This window comes from Natator depressus, chromosome 24 (assembly GCF_965152275.1).
Source record: "Natator depressus isolate rNatDep1 chromosome 24, rNatDep2.hap1, whole genome shotgun sequence".
NCBI lineage: Eukaryota > Metazoa > Chordata > Testudines > Cheloniidae > Natator > Natator depressus.
Window position 1 is genome coordinate 3,816,134 of NC_134257.1, and position 23,111 is coordinate 3,839,244.

The window sequence follows — 23,111 nt, forward strand, 5'->3', positions numbered from 1 at the left end:
TCCACTGAGTATTGATTCCTCGCTGTAGTGAAACGTTTGACAAAGCTCCCTGATCCCCAACATCCCCTTTAGGGTACAGCATTGCAGACAGTGAAAAGGCGACAGTACTAAGGAGCAATCATCATTAAAGCATGCTAAAAGCCAGCCACATGCGGTCTTGGCTGGGCCAGGGGTCACCACTAGACATAGAGAAAAGTGGTAGAAATACCATAAACTGTCCCTCATCCTTAGCTCTTGACAACAGGACACCTCAAAGCACATTGCAAAGGAAGCCCGGTATCCGTATCCCCCAGTAAAGATGGGGAAACTGAGGCACATAGAGGGAAAGTGACTTACTCAATGTCACGCAGCATGTTAATGGCAGAGCTGGGAACAGAAATCAGCAACCCTGACCCCTGCCTCTCCCCCAACACACTTAAATTCTCTATCCACTAGACCATGCTACCTCAGTGTATAGAAAATATGTTCCTAAGGCTGGGCAGTGAGCGAGGGGTTTATTGTCTAAATAACCCTATTTTTTTCCTCCTCTCTCATGGCATGGTGGGATGGTTCTTGTGATCTTATTTGAATCCAACCAAGCCCTAGGACTCAACATCATGTGGCCACGAATTTCACAAACTAATCGCGTCACATACTGTGACGAAGCGGGACTGTTCTTAATGTTTTCTCTGAATAGTGTGGGGGTGCCTCAGTTTCCCCTATGCAGTTCTTAAGTATCTAGGTGGTGGGATAAGGGTATATGATCGTTGCAGAGCCCTAGAGGGCAGGTGTGTGCAGGGGTCTGGACACAGAGGATGGCCAACACCCTGTTTCCTGGCAACTGATGGCTTGGGCCCTTCTCCCCTGCAAGGTGAGAGCTAAAGGGTTGGAGAACAAAGGAATCAGGTGACCTCCTGGCCCGGGAAAGGGACAAAGCCCAGAGGAGGAGGGGCTGGAGGGGGAGGCAGTTTGGGGCTGGCTGGGGACATGGAGTGAAGTGCAGACGTGGTTGTCAGGCTCACTGCCCCCCAAAATGGACCCAGCTGAGGGGTCCTGTTCTCTATACCTACAAGCTCTGTTTTAGACCATGTTCCTGTCGTCTAATAAACCTTCTGTTTTACTGGCTGGCTGAGAGTCACGTCTGACTGTGGAGTTGGGGTGCAGGACCCTCTGGCTTCCCCAGGACCCCACCTGGGCGACTCGCTGGGGGAAGCGCATGGAGGGGCAGAGGATGCTGAATGCTCCGAGGTCAGACCCAGGAAGGCAGAAGCTGTGTGAACTTTTTGCCCTGCAGACAGTCTGCTCCCAAGGAGGAGACTTCCCCAGAGTCCTGACTGGCTTCGTAGGGAGCAGTTCCAGAGCATTGCCCAGGGACTCCGTGACACATACATAAAAGAAACAGCCAACACAGCAGCATTGTTACACAGGAAGATTTGGTGACACAAGGGCCTGGTAACAGGCTCTGGTATCTTTCACATCGGGGATACAATCCTTGAGCCAGGATCTTTCTCTCTGCTCCACACAGAGCTGTTTACGCTGATTGTGCTATGTAATAGTGACCAAAATGTATTATCCGATGGCTGTTTGGTGGAATGCATAAAAGGAGTCAGTGTTTGTGCTTTAGGTCCTAGTGGGTCTGGTGTCCATATTCCACAGCAAGCTGTGTCTGTGGAAACCCTGTTGATAGGCCCAGGATTGAGGAGTCAGCGTCATGAACCCCCTGCTGAGAACCCATGGGTTATGCAGACTGGATTCCCTTCAGGGCAGGAGGGAGATGCACAGGTGCAGGGGTAAACAGGGGAGGTCTGCTGTGCTGAACCTGTTCAGAGCCTGTCAGATGCCTGAGTTGGTACCTTTCCCCTGCACTGATATCACCTAAAACGCTGCAGGGCAACAAGAAATTGAGCAGCACTAAAGGTGGAATGAGAGATGCGCTGATATTAGGAGACCCTTGGGACGGGGATGGGGATTCTGCCAGTTCCTACATCAATGGGCTGTGTCCTAAAGGGGCAACACAAGTGTTAGCAACATGAATGGCATTCCCCGCCCCCAGCCCAGAACAGCCTCCTGCCCTCCCACCTCATGGAAACCCCACTGACCACCCTATGTCCCTTGAGGTCCAGCCCCCGCCCCCAACACCTCATAGGGAAATCCCATCCTGTCCTTCCCACCTCATGGGGAACCCCACTCACCCTGCCTTGGGGAAATTCTCTGCTTCTCACATCATGGAGACCCCCCTTGGACTCCAGTCCCTGCCCCCTATCCCCACCCCCCCATGGGGGAATCCCAACACCCCCTGCCCTACTCAGAGCCTAGCCTAGCCCTCCCCCACTCCAACTCCCTGTGGGAGGCCCACACAGCTTCTGCCTCCCCCTATGGAACACCCCCACCCCCGTCTCCCAGCCTATTAGGACCCCCCCCTTGAAGAACAGCCCCTCCCCCAGCCTATAGGGTCCCCCCCTTGAAGAACAGCCCCTACCCCAGCCTATGCGGACTCCCCTTGGAGCACAGCCCCTCCCCACAGCCTATGCCCCCCCCCATGGAGCACAGCCCCTCCCCACAGCCTATGCGGACTCCCCTTGGAGCACAGCCCCTCCCCACAGCCTATGCCCCCCCCCCATGGAGCACAGCCCCTCCCCACAGCCTATGCAGACTCCCCTTGGAGCACAGCCCTCCCCACAGCCTATCGGGCCCCCCCATGGAGCACAGCCCCTCCCCCAGCCTATGGGCCCCCCCATGGAGCACAGCCCCTCCCCACAGTCTATGCCCCCCCCCCATGGAGCACAGCCCCTCCCCCAGCCTATGGGGCCCCCCCATGGAGCACAGCCCCTCCCTACAGACTTTCCCCCAGGAAGGTCCCAGCCCAGCTCCCCATAGGCTAGTGGCCCACGACACCCTGCCAAGAAAACAAACCACCGGCCCCCCCGCCCCACTTTGCCATCCCGCGAGATTTGGAGGCTACTTCCCAGGCAGTCCTCGCGAGATCAGCCTCGAGAGGGGCGGGGGGGCGTCTTGACTAGAGTAACAGGGCGGGGCCACGGCCAGGTCCCGCCCCTTCGTGGCCTGGGCGGGGACTCAGCCCCGCCCACAACGTCATCGGTGGGTGCCCAGGGGAGCGAAGCCCCGCGCGGGGCCTCCCCGGACGCGTCGCGCCTTGTTCTTAGGCGGCTTCACCGAGCGCCTGCGCAGCGCGTCACCGGCGGGGACCTTCGGCCTTCCCTGCAGCTCCGGGGACAGGCCCGTGGGAGCCTCCCCCCGGCTCGGGGTTCGCCCCGCTCAGTCTCGCCCCGGGGCCTCGGACCCGCCTCCACCTCCCCCCCCATGGGGCCTCCCCCCCCCCCCCCAGCTGCTCCCCCTGGGGCCTCGGACCTGCCCCCAGACTCCCACTTTCTCCCCCTGTGGGACCTGGGATCCCCCTTCCCCCTGTGGGACCTTTGGACACCTCTCCTACTCCCCTCCCCCCAATGGGGACGTGGACCCACCCCTGTCCCCACACAAGGGGCTGGATGTCTTTCCCCTGCCACCACTCAAAGGCCTCAAGGAAATCCCTTGGACCCGAATGAGGCGGAGGGCGGGCTCTGCCCAGCAGCGGGGAGGTTGGAGGCAGGCATCAGCCAGGGGCAGAGTTAAGGGTATGTGGGAGCCTTCGCTGTAGCGTTGTCAACCCCAAGTGTTCAGAACTTGGGGAAACCCACCAAAATTATGAAACGGGCTTAAACATCAGGAGATTTTAATCATAACGGATGTTGGGTTCTTTTGATTTGCCTGCTGGCTTCTCAGGCTTTAGGCTGCACTTGGGTCATGGTTTCAAGCTTTTCTGTGTAACCGTGAGGGCTAGAAACTTTAATTTAAAAAATCTAAATAAAAGCTGAGACTCTTGCGTGACTCCTGGAGTTGGGGCTGTAAGAAAAGCATGAAATATTGTGAGACAAGACTTGAGATAAAATTGCAAGTGGTTGCAACTTTTGGCTGTGTTCTGGGGCATAGCAGGAGCCAGCCTAGTTTCCTGGCTAAGGCTGCTCTGCTTCCTATGGCCCCTGTTGGGTCTGGGAAGTAGAGCCTAGCCACAGTGCATGGCACTACAGCCATACTCCTGATTTCTGCCGACATTGGGGGCTGGGAGTACACCTGTTGTGGAGTCCTTGTGGCAACTCTGTACTGGCTTGTGCGGTCCCCTGGGTAGGGCATATTCCCCAGGGTCATTTTTCTCTGCTTATTGCGTGAGCCCTGGTGTGCAGTTTTCACACTCATCTGCATTTGCGTGCACAGATGTGAGGTTTGGTGCATGTCATCCAGTGTTGTTAATTTTACAGGTGCTGTTCAGCAGACCCTTGGAAAACTGGCACCTAAGGTGCTGGGAACCTGCCTGGCACAGATCCCTCTGAGTGCCCATTGGGAGCTGAAGTCATTCAGTGTCTCACAAGATCAAGAATGATGCAGTAAAGCAGCCTAGAAGACATTGCCCTCCGTATGGGAAGAGCTGTCGTTGGACGATCCCACAGGCCACTTTGTGAAATCCATCCCGGTCAGCCAATCTAGTCTCTTTTTCTTTCTGCTGCGGTGATGGAAGCGAAGGGGTGAGAGAGATTAATTAGGGCTTGTAAAGTGCTCTGGGACCCTCCCAAGGAAGATGCTGCTTGTAAAGTGCTAAGTATTGTTTCTGTCAGCCCAGCCTCAGAAGGGAATATTTTATAAAAGTAAATCTTGATCACTATCTGTTAGTAATAAATTATAAAACACTGCGTTTCTCTCCTGCATGCATTCTCTCTCTCTCTCTCTCAGCTCCCCACAGCAGGCTGATCCTGTTGCATGCTGGTAGGAGCGGCCTATTTCTCAACATGTGCCTTTGTGAAGGGGGGGGGGAGCTTTTTTTTTTTGGTCTTTGCCAGAATGATGCACAATAACAGCTCTTTGTACTTTAACGCTGTAGCATCTTTTATCTGAGAAGCTCAAAGCGTCTTACAAACAGTAATGAATTAAGCCCCCTGTGGAGCATTTTCATCCCCTGAAAAACAGGAAATTGTAGCATTACCTGGAAATGTAATTTGAAGTGTCTAATATTTGGGAGCCTGTGCACCAGGGCTTGACTCTCCATTGCTTTGCACCTTGTGTGATCATTCACAGCCATGCAAAGTGCTTGTAGAAGGCTACCAAATCTGAGATGGGTTTTACATCTACCTTGCAATGGTGTAAACGACTACATAAGATATAGCGTACCAGGGGATCTGGCCCAGTATAGTCCCCTGGCCCCCATTGTTGTAGGATTTGAGTGCCTGACAAACACTAATGGATTAATCCTCACAGTGGTGATGTAGAGAAGTAGGGTTATTATTCCCCTTTGAACAGATGGGAAATTGAGATCCAGAGGGATTAGGGCCTTAGCCCTGGAAACACTGAAGCTCCTGGGCATAGGACCTGGTGGGGAGTGAGACAGGAAGGGGGGTGCCAGAAAGGAGGAATGTGACGCTCATTGTATTACCCCTTGCAGCCAAAAGCAACACCCTGAGGCAAAGAGGAAGCCAGAGCAGCTGTTGAAGAACTGGGGTGATTTTAACCTAATGCAGACTACTAACCAGCAGGCACTTTCTGCAGCCACTGTAGCTTTGTACAGCGCTATGCAGTGATCCACTCTGATGAGGTCTGGATCCAAAGGAAACTGTCACCAATGCTTCCTTGGATGTCATGGAAAAATCTGATGCCACCTTGGATTCTAGATTTGGGAATCCCAGGGGAAGCCCTCACATTGAGAACCAACAGACGGGCAGATTAGAACCAGAAACCAAACCCTGTACTGCCCTTAAGATCCTTCCCCCAACCCGCCAGCACCACCTTTGTCCTGTCCATGTTGAGCTTCTGCTGTTGTCTTCTTTAAGGGGGAATAAACAAAGCCTAGTGTGCCTGAACTCACTGAAACTGCAAACTGTCAACCAGGAGGAAGAGCAGTGAGTGGCCTGCAGCTCGGGGAGGGTGAATGGAGTGCACTGCTCGCAGCAGAGCAAGGGCCGGTGCCACTTCAGTGAGTATCGATTCCTCTCTGCTCTCCACCATCCATGTGAGAAATACGGCTCCGGTTAGGCTGGATGTGTACGGTAAAGATCTGATTTACAAAGCTCCGCTGGCCCTTAGCTGAGAGTCTCAGGCTGCAGGCAGTTAAAGAGCAATCCCAGTTATAAGTGCGCATCGTTAAGCATCATCAAATGCAGAAGAGGATAGGGAATTGCCACAGTGACCTAGTTCCAACTGCTTTTACGGTGTAGTGGTTACTGTGTTTGCATTATGTACAGTAGGTCCTGGGTTCAAGTCCCAGTGAATCTAGCACAGTCACCTTAGAAGGCAGTGTGGCTTAGAGTATGTGACTAACAGGAGAGCTGTGTTCTGTTCCTGGTCTTGTGACTTCGGGCTAGTCACATTTCCTCTGTTAGCTGCCTACTGAGGCAGGATAGTCTAGTGGTTAGGGTGTGCGCCTGGGCTATGGGAGACCTGGTTTAATACCCTGCTCTGCCACAAACTTCCTGTGTGACCTTGGGAAGTCACTTAGCCACCCTGTGCCTCAGTTTCCCTTCTGTACAATGAAGATAATAGCAATACCCTGCATCCAAAGGGTGTTGAGCGGCCATATATTGTGAGGTGCTCAAATGCTGCTGAGGTGGGAGTTAGATAAGTACCATAGCTAGATACTGTGGGGTTTTGTGCACCTTCTTCTGAGGCTTCTGGCCCACAATGGGGCATGGGTCTAACCTGATCCAATGTTCTCATCCCTGGGCCATTACATCAAATACAGGATTTAAAATTAATCATTTTAAAATGAGCACGGTGCCACCACCAGATTACAGTAGGTGGTACAGCTCAGAAGCTTTGGTGTTTCATACCTTAGGGCCTGGGCCTGCTGTGAGTTGGTGTCTCCCGCCATCAACTTCAAGGAGAGCTCTTAGTACCACTCAGCACTGTTCAGCAGTGTCTGAAGTCAATGGATTGGGGTAAAGCGGGAAACCCCATAATGAGCTCACATAGTGCGAGAAGGGATTCATCCTCATGCTTCAGGGCATGAAGTGATCACCCCTGGAGGGATCAGGAAGGAACAACTCCTCTGTAGGCAGCATTGTACAAGTGACCAGGTGCATTATAGGTGGAATTTCCCCCCACTCACAGGGCTATTACAAGAAGCGGGACTTAACTGATGTATGTGCCTTTGTTGTGGCCCTCTGCCCAGCAGATGAATTTCACCCCACGAGCACTATTTGCACCTTCAGAGGCATCGTTCTAGACTGTAGGCAGGGTTCCAGGCTCCAGTCAATGCAGCCGTTGCCTGAGCTAGAGTGGTAAATCTTTGCAAAGCGACTCCTTTTGTGTCACAAACAGATGATAAATGGCCACGACTCTCACTTTGATACCTTTCTGCGATGAAGGAAGCCAGTCTGTGTTTCATACAGACGAGACAGCTCTTTTCCTGGGGACACACTTCCCTCTGGTGGCTGACAATAAAGATGCAGCCGTGTTAGTCTGTATTCAACTAGAAAAAGAAAAGGAGGACTTGTGGCACCTTAGAGACTAACCAATTTATTTGAGCATAAGCTTTCGTGAGCTACAGCTCACTTCATCGGATGCATGTGAAGTGAGCTGTAGCTCACGAAAGCTTATGCTCAAATAAATTGGTTAGTCTCTAAGGTGCCACAAGTCATCCTTTTCTTTTTGCAAATAAAGATGCAGTTTCTTTGAGGCTCATTCCCTCCTGTTAGAGTCACCTAAGCGGAGGGAGTCACAGAATGGGGGTGGGGAACAGGGAGAGTATTTTTCAGTTCTCAGATTTTAACACGAGAAAGAGACGACCATGATAAAAATGTAATGAGGTGACGTGATTATGGTGCATAAATGCAGAGCAAGAACCAGTGACTTGAAGTTAAAGCCAGACAAATTCCAATTAGAAACAAGGCACACATTTTTAACAATGAGGGTGATTAACCACTGGAACAAACTGCCAAGGGAAGTGGTGGATTCTTCATCTCTGGGGTTTTTAGATCAAGACTGGAGGCCTTTCTGCAAGGTCTGTCTTAGCCCAAGCCAAGGTTTGGGGCTCAATACAGGGATAAGTGGGTGAAATTTTCTGGCCCATGTTATACGGGAAGCCAGACTAGATCTAATGATCCATCTGGCCTTTAAATCTGTTAATCATGGTGGATGTTTACTAGCTCTGGGATCACCTTCTTCTTTTATACATTTTCTTACAGTAATTTAGTGCTCAGATTCCATTCCTGTTTAACCCCAGGACAGCTTAACCCTGTCACGGGTGTCTTGGAGAAAAATGGACCAGAGTTGGAAATTCCTGCTCCAAACTGCCCCAGATTTCCTGGCATTTAGCTCCAGGGTTGTGGTTGGACCCATCTTGGAGAGCCTGTTTTCTTCTGTGGAGGGTCCTCTCCAGGCTCTGCTGGTGGCTAGAAGGGGAAAGTTGAAGCTGTCTGTGAGAGAAGATTATGGGCAGATGGATAAACAGGGAAAGGGAACTTGTAATGACCTGATCAGGAGCCGCTCTGGCAGCTGGTCCTCAAAGGGCTGTTACTCTGATGTGACAGGCTGCTCAGACACTCACTCAGATCCATCCTTGGTTGTTTTCACCACCGAGCGAGTAAAAAAGCTCCAAAATCTCCTGTTCCCCTGTCACGTTTCTCATTGTGCTACTCCCAAGGCCATGGGGCTGTGCTTCTCTCGGCTCAGCCTGCTCGCTCTCTTGTCTCTGCTTCTCTCATCTGCAGATGAGCGTGAGCAAGTTGGTTAAATCTTCACAGGGAGTTTGGGAAGGACACACTGGATCCAACGCACCAGAGAGAAGTTGCAAAGGTTGAGGGGGTATGTGGCTAATATTTGAACCTTGCCATTCATAATGGATACATTTTAACATGAGCCGAGTGACTGGCAAGAGTCCACCCCACGAGGGGTCAAAGAGAACATTAGCAGTTCCCTGGACAAGGATGGTACCACTGGGATTAGGTGCATTCTCCATGGTGACCAGTGTCTCTAGGACTGCCCTGTGGTGACATACAGCACATACGAATGCCTGGCTCAAGACTGACCTGATTGTCAAACCTGGGCTGGGGAACTTCCACCTTGGTCCAGACCTGCCCAGATCTGTTGTTCTCAGGCCACGCTGCAATGTACATCTACATTCCCAGATCCCATCACTCCTGTGCTTACTCAGTGATAGGATAGATGTACTTGTAGTTACAGGGTTCAGCCAGTAGGGGTCTCCATGTGCTGTGTAAAGTTCCAGGTAGGCTGTAATCCCTGGTAAACAAGAGAGACAAAGCTGGGATCGAGCCCTTGGCACAGCTGAAAAACTCAGCCCTGGGACAGTTCCAGCTGGCTTCTCAAAAACTGAGGCAACCAGAAATCAGTGGCCACCTTTGAAAATATGGCTGTTAGGTTTTGGGAAGCTGGAAACGCAGCAGGGCTGATACAGCAGCAAGAGGGAGGCACTGATTGTCTTGGAATCTGTTACACATGGAGGAGGAAGCCCATGTGAGAGAGGCCCGGCACAATACATTGTATCCCTGGAAGGGGCCCAGATGCCACAAGTGATGGACACAGGATAAAAACCTGTATAGAATTGAACCCAACTGGTTAATTACTTCCTGAATTTGGGCTGATGGCTCCATATAGTCACATGGCTGTATTTTTAACTGATGACAGACACATTATCGGGCCAGCTCCTCAGTGGGTGTAAATCAGTGGTGCGTCACTGATGTCAGTAGAGTGACATTGATTTACACCAGCTGAGGATCTGGTCCCCGGAGCTTTGGATAGGTGATTTTTTGCATTCATTATAAATTCAAATAAATAGCTGTATCTCCAGGCATTTTCTAAATCAATCCTCATGTAGCACATCCCTGCTCCGCTAAAAAAGGAGCTGTTTATAGTGTTTATTTTTATTTCTACTTTGCTCTAAGTCCAAGATATCACAGACCTGTCACAGATACATATTTCCCTCACTCTCTGTCCTTCTCCCCCCCCAGGTCACAGGAGCGGCTTTCGGTCCTTGTGGCTTAGAGGCGATTAGTGTGGCTGTGTCACTGGCACTCTGAATTGCTGCGATTGTCTTGGCGACGGGTTGGATAGAAAGCCCCAGAACAGCTGAACTGCTGGAGCTCTCCGAGTCACAGCAAAACCACATTGCAGATGTTGAAGGAGGTGAAAGGAAAAGGCTAGGGAAATCTGTTTTGTTCTTAGCTCTGAAAGTCTCTCCTTCCTCATCCTCCTTTGTAATCTTGCAAGCTAAATGTTGCTGGGACCATTACTGCCACAGACTCCCTGTGTGAGCTCGAAGAAGTCACTTCCCCCACCTCTGTGCCTCAGTTTCCCTGTGTGTAAAATGGGAATAAAAATGCTCACCAAAGTATTCAGGGCAGGCGGGCTGCAGCAAATTAAGTAATTCTGGCAAAAGCATTTTGGAGTCCTTCAGTCGAAGGGACTGGGACTCAGGACTCCTGGGTCCCATTCGTAGCTCTGGCACTGACTTGCTGTGTGATGTAAAGCAAATCACATCCCTACGTGCAAAATGGGAATGTTTCCTTTCCCGCCGGACTTGTGTGAAGATCGTTAATTAATATCCATAAAGAGCTTTGAAGTCCTCTGCTGGATGCAAATTATAATGATTTCAGCTGTTATTGTAGCTGAATGCAGCACAAGGACACTATTGATTGCTTCTTACTTACTTTTGACTCATGTAGGTTTCAACATAAGAGCTTCACAAGGACAGCCATTAATCATTTGTGAAATTCACAAGCCCACAAAGCTCAAACATAATGACAGTGTCCATTGCACTGAGGTGTTTTGCTCACCTGCCTTCTCTTGGTGCAGTGTCATGATGAACCCTTGAATAATAAAGACAATTAACACCAAACCTCAGTGGTTTAAATGTCCCAGCTAGTTCCTCAACTACCTACCCCTTAGCGACAGTGCCTGCTGGTGGATGGGAGATTGGAAAAGATGCTTCTAAAATTGAAGGGTTTTTTTTAATTGTAGATACTTTATATTTTAAAAAATTAACTAACTTTAGTGTAATTGTTTTAGAATACACGTAATGCAGGGGGGTTAGCTGGCCCATATTGGTAAAGGGATTTTAAGCTTTAATTGTATTGGTTACTGGTTGAAATTCAGGTTAGGCAAGTAAAGGTCAAAAGGGGTTCCCCATTTGATGGTTTTTGGGTGGCTTAGTGATAGATCTAAGCCAGCAAGAGTTGTGGAATAGATGCTCACAGGTCCCGGCTAAGTACCATTAGTGCAGAGGTTCCTGCATAAGTGAGACAAGATGTTGATATCCTCTCTGATCATTGACAGGATTCTCTATCCTGCCAAAACTTCTCATGACCAAAACATTCTTCTACCGTGGTGGCACTAGGTGGCAGAGCTAACCCTCTGATGATGGAGGACTCTGCTGCATTTAACCTAGGCCAGGAAGGCTTGCGGGTTTCAGTGCCTGCATAGTATGGTGATGGGGGCTTTAGAAAGGGCAAGAGGAGGTTGCAAAATAGCAGAGTTTAAACACTAAGGTGTACAGGTGTGTGAGAGAGAAGCGGATGGGGGTGGGAGAATAGATAGAGACCCTGGATGGATGGATGGTACATGGACGTGTTCTCTGTAAAAGGAAATGTTTCTCCTTTCAGTTTCGTTCAGTGAATTTAGAGCTGCTTTGTGTTCCTCTCCTGTCTTGCACTGATCAGTTTGCGCCATGTGGGTGGCTATTTCACATAACATGTCAGCGCCCCTCCACCTGCTGGCGTGAGGGATGCCTGTGATGATCGGGGATCACGTGGCTGCTTAGACTCAAATAGGTCCCTAGCTGGCCTTCAGGGACCTTGGACCTGGGGCTGGATCTGTGAGTGCAGAGAGATGGGAAGGAGCAGCGTGGGTGAGAAAGCCCAGCACAGTGTGATGAGTGGGAGAGGCACAGCCCTGGGATGCGACAAAGCGAAAGGAGAATTCAACAGAAGTGAGGAAGGGAGCAGGGAGGGAGAGCAGAGAGAGACCAGCTGGACACCGCCTCCTGGGAGGTGCTATGCTGGCGAGATGGAGGGGGAGGCTCTCAAGTTGTTGCTAAATAGACCATCCATTCTGAGCTACTGAAACTTACCCAGCGCAGAGGGGCCAGCACAACCCTTTGCAGTCTGCTGTGGGGCTCGAAGAGCTGTGTTGAATCAGGGTATCCATGGAGCTCAATCCGTGGGGAGGGTGGAGCAGCCTCATGCCACCTGTAGAGTCAGCAGAGCACGGGTGACATGGTCCAGGGAGGGGAGAGACAAGGAGGGTGGTGGTGAGGGAGATCCAGGAAGCTGAACACAAGGGAACAGATGGGCTTCACATGTAGGCTATTGAATGAAGTGGGCATTCTGGGCTTGAGCCCTGTTGATGCTCAGGCCCCTTGAAACAGCTGCAGCGTGGGTGTGACTGTAACTGACGCTGTCTTCAAGGCCCCTTCATGCTGCCGGAGGGGTATGAAGGGGCCTCGGTTTCCCTGGGCTGGGAATCAGGCTGATCGGACCCTGCAGGCCAGTAGTCGAGTGTCTCAGCAAGACCACAGCTCTTGGCAACAAGAGACATGTTGCTGTTGTCAGGTAGATGTGGTTTTGACCTTGGTCCGGGCCAGCCTGTTCGTGCACAGAATACCCAGAGCTGTCACACAAGCATGATTGCAATGTACAGCCAAATGGGAGTTGGCTTTGATAACAAGGAATAGCTGCCTGTCTATCCGGCTACCCCCATACACACCCGCCTATCCATCCCCATACACAGCGGCCTATCATCACCTTTCTAAAACACTCATCACTTAGGCACCGCGTTTACCAGCCCTCAGCTCCATCCATGGCTTTCAAATTTCTCTCACTTGAACCCAGATGGAGGTGGCGTTCCGGAGCCACTGATCTCCCTAAGACTCTGGAGACAGACGTGTCCATGTGGGACCGTTTTCATTTTCACCTCCTCTCTGACCAGCTCGATTGCGGCCGTCGTGCTCGTAGGTGCTGTGATCGCTTCAGCTCCCCCAAGCCCTGCCAAGTCAGGGCTGGCGAGTCCGTGGAGTTCCACCATCCCCACGGGAATCCTGGGCAGAGCTGCTCCATCCGGGCAGACCCTGCCATGGAGGGTGCCCCCTTGTCTCACGCTGCCCCGTGGGGTTGGGGAAAACGAGGGCTTCCCCGTGGAGGGAGTGCTCTGTCCGGGAGACCATCCAGGCAGAAAGGGCGCTAGGGCCTGTCGAGCACATGGATTTCTGAGCAGGGGCCCTTGTCCCTGCAGTGGGCGGCTGTCTGGGTTTGTGGTTAAGGCACATGCTGGGGAACGGTTTTGCGCTGGGCACCGCTAGGGCCAGTCACAAATCAGGCCTGTATGCTTCAGATCTGACGGCCAGGAGGGACCCGAGGCGGAGCTGCTGCCTAGCACAGTCCAGAGAATTCCACCCCGTCACCCTGCACGGAGCCCATGGCTTGTGTCTGGCTAAAGCGTCACTTCCAGAAAGGCTGGAGAGCTACTGGCCCGGGTCAGGGTGGGGGCTGCAGTTGCACTGACCCAGTGGGAATTCTGTGCAGGACCTTGAATTCCAGGTGCTCCCCGCTGCAGGGGCGGCATAACAACATGGCTAGCCCCCATTGGAGGAAGCAGCATGGTCCAGGCAGCCCTCGCCTTCCTCCTCCCCAGGGTAGCTGTTCTTGTGCTCGGGCCAGGGGAAGGGCAGCGACCGAGACCAGGGGTGAGTGGTTGAAGGGATGGGAGGCTCATTACGCTCCCCTTTCCGCTACAGTACCTGGTCAGGAGCCAGACCCCACCGGGCTCTCTGTGCCTCAGTTTCCCCACAGGTTGGCCATTTTGCAGATGGGGCTAAAGCTGCTGCTGTTTGTAAAGCGCTGCGGTGGGAGGGAGGCAAGGTAGACTGTTGCAAAGAGAGAATGACGTGTGGAGGAAGTAACACTGAGAGCTTGTGGTCCAAGGGAGCTGCAGCTATGTAGAGGTGACTGTCGTCTCAGTGCCTTCTTCAGCGGCGACGGGGGAAGCAAAGCTCCCAGGAGGCAAATCCCCCCTGCTGTGAGAGCATGGGCTGGGGCCGTGCTCAGCTCCCCCTGCTTGCTCTCCTGGCTCTAGCCCTCCAAGCCCCAGGTGAGTGATGGGGCGTTACAGCTGTGAGACGTGGCAACCTCGTGCCAAGGGGAACCTTGGAAACCACAGCCCCTGGGCCCAGACTAACGCTGGTGCAAATCCAGAACCGCTCCACTGAGCTCAGCGACTCTGGCTTTACACCAGTGTAACTGAAAGCAGAATCTGGCCAAGCGTGTGTTGGGCTCCTTCCTTGCTCTGATAGCTGGTTCCCTGCCAGGAACAATTGCTGGACCTAGCCCCCCATCCCCAAGCTCTGTGCCAGAGGTAGGTGAGATGTTTCTCTCCCCTGAGACTGGGGGTGGAGGGAGGGGTCACCAGGAGGCCGTTCTGGTCCCCAGAGCTTGATGGGAACAGAAATGGATATGTAAGTGTAACAAGGCGAGACTCACTCCTGCAGCGCCTCCCGCTGGTCATCCAGGGAATTAGCTCACCAGCCTCTGCAGCGCCCCTTGCCAGCCAGTGTCCCACCTCTTGCTGGCCCCTGTGTCCCTCCTGGACCCCAATGCCCCTTTATCTGGAGGTTTCTGCCATGGCAGTATCCCCTCAGTTTTTGGGTCTCCTCTCCCCAGGGAACCCCCTAATCCCACCTTGCCTCAGCCTATGGGCTACTGCCTTTCACTGGGGCCAACTGCAGTCTGTATAAGCCAGTCATCATAGGCAAGGCGGGGTGAGGGGTAGGACCTACTGTCTCTACCCAGCCCCGGGCTGCCCCTTTGCAGCCCCGCACAAGGCCCTGCAGCCCGGGGAGTTTCCAGGCAGGAGCTCCCCAGCACTACCCCCACCTCAAGTTCCTGTTTAGCCTTCAGGCAGCTAGGTCCTTCCCTCTCTGCAGTTAGAGAGGGACTAGCTGAGTGCCTGGCTCACAGCCTTTTATAGGGCCCAGCTGCACCCTGATTAGGGCGTGGCTCAGCTGTGGCTGCTTCCCCAATCAGCCTGGGCTTTTCTCCCCGCCCCACCCCTCTCCCAGGGCTGGCTTTAACCCTGTCAGGGCTGGAGCGGGTGACCACCCCTCTACAGTAGGGTATTGGGATTCTTGGGGGGGTGGAAAAGAGTAGCAGAAAGGGAGGATTGCCTAGTGGTTAGAGCACTAGCCTAGGAGTTGGAAGTTCTGGGTGCAATTCCCTGCTCTGCCACACACTTGGGTGAGTCACTTAGGCGCTCAGTGCCTCAGTTTCCCCAGCTGTACAATGGGCATAATGGCACTGTCCTGCCTCACGGGGGGGTTGGGAAGGTAAAAACATGAATAATTGTGAGGTGTCCAAATGCTACGGTGATGGCTGCCCTAGAAACACCGAGGGTAAGTCTCTAGTGTCAGCTCTGAGGCCAAAACCAGACCCGGCAGCTGGGGATAGGGATGGACTCCCGTCAGTTTGTTCTCTCTGGCTTGTGCTGCAGCAAGTGGGGAAATCAGTGGCCACCCCCACCCTTGCCCCCCGCAACTTTGATCTCCTAGGCTCTGTTTCTCAGATCCTGGATTAACCCAAGCACTGACTTCCCGCCGCCAGGTGAATGCGATTCTGGGAGGATCGGTCGTGCTGTCTGTGGATCTATCCCCTGGGAAAAAGGCGAAAGAAATCGAATGGAGTTTCAGTGCTGGGACAGGTGTGACGATCCAGCTGGCTGAGTTCAATGGAGGGAAGTTTGAGCGACCCGATCCCAGCGACAGATTTCAGCAGAGGCTAGAGATGTACGAGACCTCACTGAGGATCAAGGCTCTGGAGCTGGGCGATAGCGGAGTTTATGAGGCCCGGGTTAAGATCGTACCAGCAACTGTGGAAGATCAGGCCTTTCTCCTCGCGGTCTGTGGTAAGTGACTGTTTAAAACCGGGTTGAACTGAAGTTTGAACAAGTGAAATCATCTTTCAGGGCTGTTAATAAAAGCGTGTTCCTTCGCTTTTATTAACAGGGCCCCGTGGATAATAACTCCTGGCTTGTGTCCTGCGGAGGAAATACGTGCATTGGGGTTGGGTTTTCCCAGCCTGCACGAGGCAGGGAGGAGGAGGTGCGGGAGGAAGGCTGTCACCCAGCCCTCAGTTCTGCATAACTGAGAACCTCCCTCCAGCCCTTGTGTGGGGCTGCTGGGTTCGTGCTGTGATGGCCCGGTTACGTGCACAGCTGCACATTGTATGCTGGGTTCGTGCCGTGATGGCCCTGCTACCTGCATAGCGGTTCCCTGGCTCTCCTGTGCACAGTTATCCCCTCTGTTGCAGATGCCATCCAAGCTAGCACAGTGGTGCTCACTGCTTGTGAACGAGTTGCAGCAAAGCACACCTCCAGGCAGCTGTCAGAGGGAGCCCCTGCTGTGCGTTTGCTGGAGGATGGAGCTCTCCAGGGGATTCAGATCTGATTCCCGTGAGGTGTCCCTGTATCTCTTAGCTGTGCCCCAAGAGTCACATCCCCTATTCACCCAGCTCTGCCCAGCCCCCTGCAAACCATTCGTAGCCTTAGACTGTCTTGCATTGGCCCATCATTAGTGGCAGCCTCCCTGAGGCTCTGCTCATTTACATCAATACCCCTTTACCCCACCCTGGCAGTGCAAAGGGGCCTTCAAGGGGTGTAAAGTGGGCCCATTGTAAGGCCCTTTTGTGCTGCCAGAGACATGGAAAGAGCCCTTATGATACATCTACACTGCAAAAAAAGGAAAAGGCCCGGGCAGCCAGTCCCAGCGCTCGGGTCACCTGACTCAGAGCCCAGGTCATCTCACTCGGGCTCTTGAGGCTTGAGCTAGTGGCTAAAAATAGCAGTGTAGAAGTTCCTGCTCGGGCCTGGAGCCCAGGCTCTAACGTCTGGTGATGGGAGCCCGAACTCCAGCTCATGCAGGAATGTCTCCACTGCTCCTTTGAGCACTCTAGCAGGCCCCCGGGTCGGCTGACCTGGGCTCTGAGCTGCCAGGTGGTTGTTTTTTTCCCAGTGTAGACGCCTTCTGTGTCAATGAGAGTCAGGCCCCCAGAGTCTTTCATTCTCATTTTATTTCTTCTGAATGCAGAGCCCGTTCCAATGCCAAAGATATGGATTCACTCGCTCTCCAGCACGGCTGATGGGTGCAATGTCACTCTGCAGTGTCAGGCGTCTGGCAGGGAAGAGGTTAATGTCTCCTGGACGAGAGGGAACCCGCCCCGAGGCCTGGGCGATTCTGAGCGGTACCAGCTGGCCCCTGATGGCAGGACCCTCCACCTGTCTCTGCAGCCCAACCCGCCAAACTCTACCTTCACCTGCACGGCCAACAACCCTGGGGACCAGAAGAGCATCTCTCCTGACCTGCAGAGCATCTGCCAAAGCGGAGGTGAGTTATCAGCCGGGCGTGTCTGTCTGCTCATTTACACCGGCTTTATGCTAGCCTAGCTTCTCTGGTCTCAGTGCTGCCACTCCTGATTTACAGCAGTGTAACTGAGCGGAGAACCAGGTCCCCGGACAGAGGAATAAATACACTGCCCGCAGCCCTGATTTTCGTTCATGTACGCCGCCAAAGCAGTGAGCAACGCTGGAATTTGCTCCCACTTCCAGGCCCCTTTACTCTGCCAGCGCAAAGTAAAGGGGTCTTAGCGCAAATGTGGATTCAGGCTTGTCAGTCCAATCCCCCTGACTCTGTCTTTTCCCCATTGCAGGAGCGGCTCCCAGTCCTTGCCATGGGAGAGCCATTACTGTGGCTCTGTTCCTGGGATCAATGCCATTGTCCTTGTGACCCTGCTGCACAGAAAAACGCCCTAACGCTGGTGGTTGGGCTCGAACCTCGTATCGCAGACGCCTGATGAGAAGGTGTACGGGCCGACGGGGACTGACGGGCAGGCGGGGGGAGCAGGCTATCGGGTGAAATCCTGGACCTAGTGAAGTTTTGCCAATGACTTCTGTGGAGTCCGGATTTCACCCCCGGGTGTAGCTTGGTCCCCAGAATCTCCTGCTCATCGGAGAATATTCTGAGCAAGCTTTGTCTAAAGGAGATGTTTCTCCACGGTAAAGAGAAATAAAAGTACCGGATATTTGAGAGTACTTTAATACTCAAGTATTGTGCTGAGTTGGGATTAGCAATGCAGTTACTGACCCACGCGTCTAGTGATACATATTCAAAGCCCTGCTCACTGATTGGCTGAAGTGGTTGGATTTCCATAATGACTCTAAGGTTCTCTCTCTAATGCAGCAGGTTTCAACCTGTGGTCTCTGCGGAGCTGTTCCAGGCATGGTGCAGGGAAGGCAAGGCGGACTCTGCATGCAGACCACGGAAAGGGGCAGCTGACAGTCTGTCGAGCTAGGTACTTGAATGACCTCCACCGCTGAAGTACCTGCCAGGACTTGGAAACAGCCAGTACCATGGTCGGCATTACAGCGCTGCAGCAGGATGGCCTCACCACTGCAGTGTAGACATACCCTGAGGGCCTTTTGCATCATTCTGGCCGCACCTAGTGGGTAGAATGAAAAGGGGTAGAAATTACAGTTACATTCACTTTAAGGCTGCTCTAGGTTTCCAGGGCCATGGTAAGGGGCCTCATTGTCGATGTTTTTGTGTAACCAAGGAAGTCGTTTACACCAGAATACAGTAATTTCTCTTCCAGCATAGAGTCTCCGCATGGGGTGTTATAACAGCGCAGACACAGTTCTGGTGTCAATTCCCCATGTAGACAAGCCCTTATCGCACAGCCGGTAGTTCCACTCTCGTCCTATATGCCGGAGATCCGTTGACTTGCACAGAACAGTGTTGTCTCCAATACAGTCTCTCCGTTGTGTTCTCCTCGGTAGCCCTCTGCGGAAGCCAGTGACTAACGTCTGTCACATGGGAACTCATGTGCCTCCTTCCAGCCCATCAAGGGTGGAGACTGGGTCATGAGCGGCTCTCACATGGAGTGACGGGACACGGCAGCTGCCGAATTTCCCCAGCCCCGTGCTGTCTTGTGCCAGTCACACTGGCAGCCCCCGGAACGGAAACATGCTTGTTGTTTGGAACATGTTTTTCATTTCCTCTGAGCCGAATCCTGCTCCGCTGGCAGCTGATGGGATCGAGATCTGCTCCTCCACTTGCAGATGCAGAGTGGGGGGCACAGTGGCTGCCCCTCGGCCTCGAGAGGCTGGCAGAGGCAAAACCACTGAGACTGGAGCAAGGTGGGAAGAGCACATTCCCGCACAAGGGCAGGGTTCGCACTGGATCTCATTCCCCCGCCCCACCTCTCCACTGTTTGGGGCCCTCTAGGCCCTATTCACGCCTTACCCATTCGGTTTTGTTTTAACCCATTGTGTGCTGCAGCTGTGGGTGAAATCCGGGCCCCAGGCATATCAACGGTGAAACTCCCACAGGCTTGCTAGGGGTGGGATTTCACCCAGGGAGGGCTCAGGTCCTGTAGGACAAGCTGCCTTCTGCATGAGACTCACTGGTGGCTATTGCAGCCGGTGGAGGAGCTGGAGAGCTCGGGGGGCTGGCAACGGGCCGCAGAGCTTTTCACGGGTAGGTTGCTGGTTCCAGACCAGGCAGCAGAGCCTCCCAACTGTTAGCATCTGAGGCACTCATGCCCAGATTGTAAAAGGTATTTCGGTGTCTCTCATTGAAATCAATGGAAGTTAAGAACCTAAACACCCGAGACTTAACCGCTGATTCCTACTAGATACACGTCTTTACGAGGGTAACTGACCCTTGGAACAATTTACTTAGGGATGTGGTGCTGTGTTTGAAGTCATTAAATTGAGACTGGCTGCATTTGTCCAAGACCCACTCTAGCTCACTCACAAGTTGGTCTCAGTGCAGGAACTCCTGGGTGAAACCCTCTGGTTTTGCTACGCCGGAGGTCAGATTAGATGGCCACAGTCGTCCCTTTTGGCTGTACTGTCTAGGGTTCTGGATAGCTAGGCAATGATGGACACCCATATTATTGGTGCTGTGTTTGTTTGTTTGTCTGTAAATTATGTATCACTATGAACTACCCCAGCTGCCCTCCTCCTGGGTCCAGCTTACTTGTTGGCATCACTGTAGCGGCAGGTGTTAGGGAGTGACTGCGCTGACATGGGAATAGAAGCCCCGTGGACCAGGTCAGGATGGGCGGTTTGGTCCAAACATGCACACGCCGAGATCTAACGACCCCAAAGAGAATTGTACCCGCGTCAGCTGCCAGAAGGATGCCAGCCCTCCCTTGATTGGTTTCACTTCCTTCTAGAACAGTGCATTGCCTTTCTGAAGAATCAGGGGACATTTACTACATGCCATCCAGCCTCTCTATAAACTGCATTCCCCAGCTGTTTTGGAAGATGGTGGTTTCCACCCATTGGCTTCTAGTTTCATATCAGAAGCTTTCAGTTCCTCCTTCTCGCAAGTGGGTAAGGGCAAACTCTGCACAATTTAGTCCCCAGATGTTCCATCCAGGAACCAGCCCCCGACAAATCAGAGTTTCTGTGAATTTGCTCAAGGTTCACGGCGGCCTCATGCGAAGCCACTGGGTTGTCCTGGATTCTTTGCTGTGAATATTTGGGCAGCTGCACAAGTTTATTTGGTGCCTAGATTTTATGCCAGCCCTCTGCTCCTGGGTGAATTTCACCCTAGGATTTGTAAGGTGCTTTGAGATTCTCCAGTGGAAGGTGCTCCAGCTGGGGAAGGGCTTAATTAGTCTTTTGGGAACAGGTGAATCATTTTCCTTGAATTTCCAGAACCGCTGAGAGCAGAACAGGAAACACCTGACATTTCCCCTCCCCCCACTTTGTCCTTGTGAAACAAAACAGCCTATTATGTCAACGCTCTTCCTTTGTTTTTTTGCCTTGAGCGATTTTTTTAAATCAAAAAATAATCTTTCCTTCTTGTTAGCAACACTTCCCTTCTTTCAGCCAGCTCTTTGCAACCGAGGGCCAGGATTATTATTAGCTGGTTTCTCCCCTCCTGGAAAATGTCATTGGAAAGGGGGCGGGAATCCTTTTCAGCAGAAAACGGAGACATTTTTTGTTGGAGCCTGAAATACGTGTGGTCCTGGACTGGGAAAATATTTGTTCTTTGAGTTTCTCGGGGCTCTGATGAAAAACGTTTCTAGGACGGCAGATGCTTTCTGCCAAAATTTACATGGAGTCGAAAACCCAAATTCCAGCAAAAAAAGAAGAGTAGAAGGAAAACTTTCAACCAGCCCTGTTTAGTGTCCCCCTTTCATAGAGAGGGAAAATGAGGCAGAGCAACTGGCTCACAAATCATTGGCAGAATCAGGATTCGAACCCAGGAGCCCTGATTCAGGGTCAGATCCTCCAACGTACGTAGGCACCTAACTCCTGTTGATTTTAAGGATCTGGGTCTCATTGGCTACTGCCTTATCCATTGGACACCCTTCCCCCCCAACCTCTTGTTAATACTGATGGTTCTATCTAGTCCAGTGTTTGGTCGTGCTGTGACCCTCTCCTTTTCATTATTGTCCTATTTACTGGCAGTGTTGCTGGATCACATCAGACCAGTGGGCCCGTTCATCCAGTATTGTTCCATAGGTCTGAATATCATCTGGGTGATGCCCGCATGTGGCCATCCTGTTTTTGGTGCTTGCCTCCCTCCATGGCTTCAGCAGCCAGCAACCTCCTTTGGTAAAAGCTGGGCCCGATGCCTTGTCTAAGCAGGAGAGTTTGGGCAGAGTGCTCCTTGCAGATACAAATTTGCAACACTCCTAAGAGTTAATGGGAATGGCATCCTCCGTGTAGAGAAGACACAGGGCTAGTCTGTGATGAATATAAAGGAGATTCTGACCCAGACAGAACCTGTGGTTCCCTCTGGCCCCCCAGCTCACAGTGTGTCCTGCCGATTGTGGCCCCACTGAGTCTTGGCCTGGACTGCACAGGGTTGCTGGCTGGACTACATGTCTGTAGGCAGAATTTGGCTCCCTGAACAAGTCTATAATAAAAGCGCGGGTTGCAAATACTTCTCTGTTCTCAAAGTAGCTCGTCTGCCCTCTACTTCCCCACAGACGCGGTTGGAAACCTAGCGTTTCAGTTCCAGTCCGGTGCAGGCATCTCGAGCACATCCCACCGACCATAGCTTGGGAGAGGCGTTGGGCCGGATCCACAGCTCATGTAAATTGGCCTGGGTGCACGGAGGTCACTGGAGACGCTGATCGTTCACATGAGACACCCGGCTCTCAGAGACGGCAGCTCCCAAGCACATCAGGGAACGGCGGTTTGGGGCCTGGCCACAGGTGCATGCATACCGTGGGATCGCTAGGTGCTGAAAACTGGCTAAGTTAAGTGCCTCAGCCCATGGAAAGACTCCCATTGATTGAAGGGAGCCGACTCTCAGGGAAAGTCCCTCTATTGACTTCCCTGGGAGTCGAATAAGCCAGCCCAGATTGCCAGCCAGATGGCAAAGCAGCCAGATGGCTTCAGTTGAAGGGGCTGATCCAAACCCCAGTGACTCTTGCACTTGTCGTGGGGAGCATTTCCATCGGCTGCCCTGGGCCAGGCCCTACTTCAATTGTCTGTGGCTCAAGATCCCTTTTTGTTGCTGATGATGATACTTGGTAACAGGCCTCCCAGCCACCCAGCCACCTCCCTCCCGAGGATTTCGGATGTCCCCATTCTGTGCCTCAGAACAGCAAGCCAGGTACATAGACGAGCCCAACAGGGGGATATTTCCCTTCTCTGGCACGTGATTCTCTTCTCAGGACCACCCTGTTCTCTCCCGCAGCTGCCCAGAGGGCTTTTTCAGCCCCCAGTGGAATTGATTTAGTCAGTCACACTCAATCAGCGTGGAGATCTCTTGGCTCCCCTCAGGCTTGGAGGCTGCGGGGCCAAGGTGGGCCCAGTTCTCTGCCGCCCTGTGTCTTGTGCCCTTCTTTACACCTCTGTAAAGTGGGTGTAAAGCGCCACCAGCTCAGAAGGGTGGTGAGACCATTGCGCTGCGGTAAATGACTTCACAGCGACAACAGCCCTGGATCTTTGGCCTTTGTCTTCAGTCATCCCAGGATCCTGCAGGATTCTCAGTTCTTCCTACAAAGTCCTTTCGTCCAGCTCCTCCCAGGTCCCATGGGAGATCGGGGGCGAGACCCCTTTCAGGATCA

General features: G+C 52.6%; 1 pseudogene; it reads left to right on the forward strand.

The window, feature by feature from the left end:
* The first annotated feature begins 4,493 nt into the window (after window positions 1-4,493).
* On the forward strand, window positions 4,494-17,826 carry LOC141977483 (T-lymphocyte surface antigen Ly-9-like; annotated as a pseudogene).
* Window positions 17,827-23,111: the final 5,285 nt, after the last annotated feature.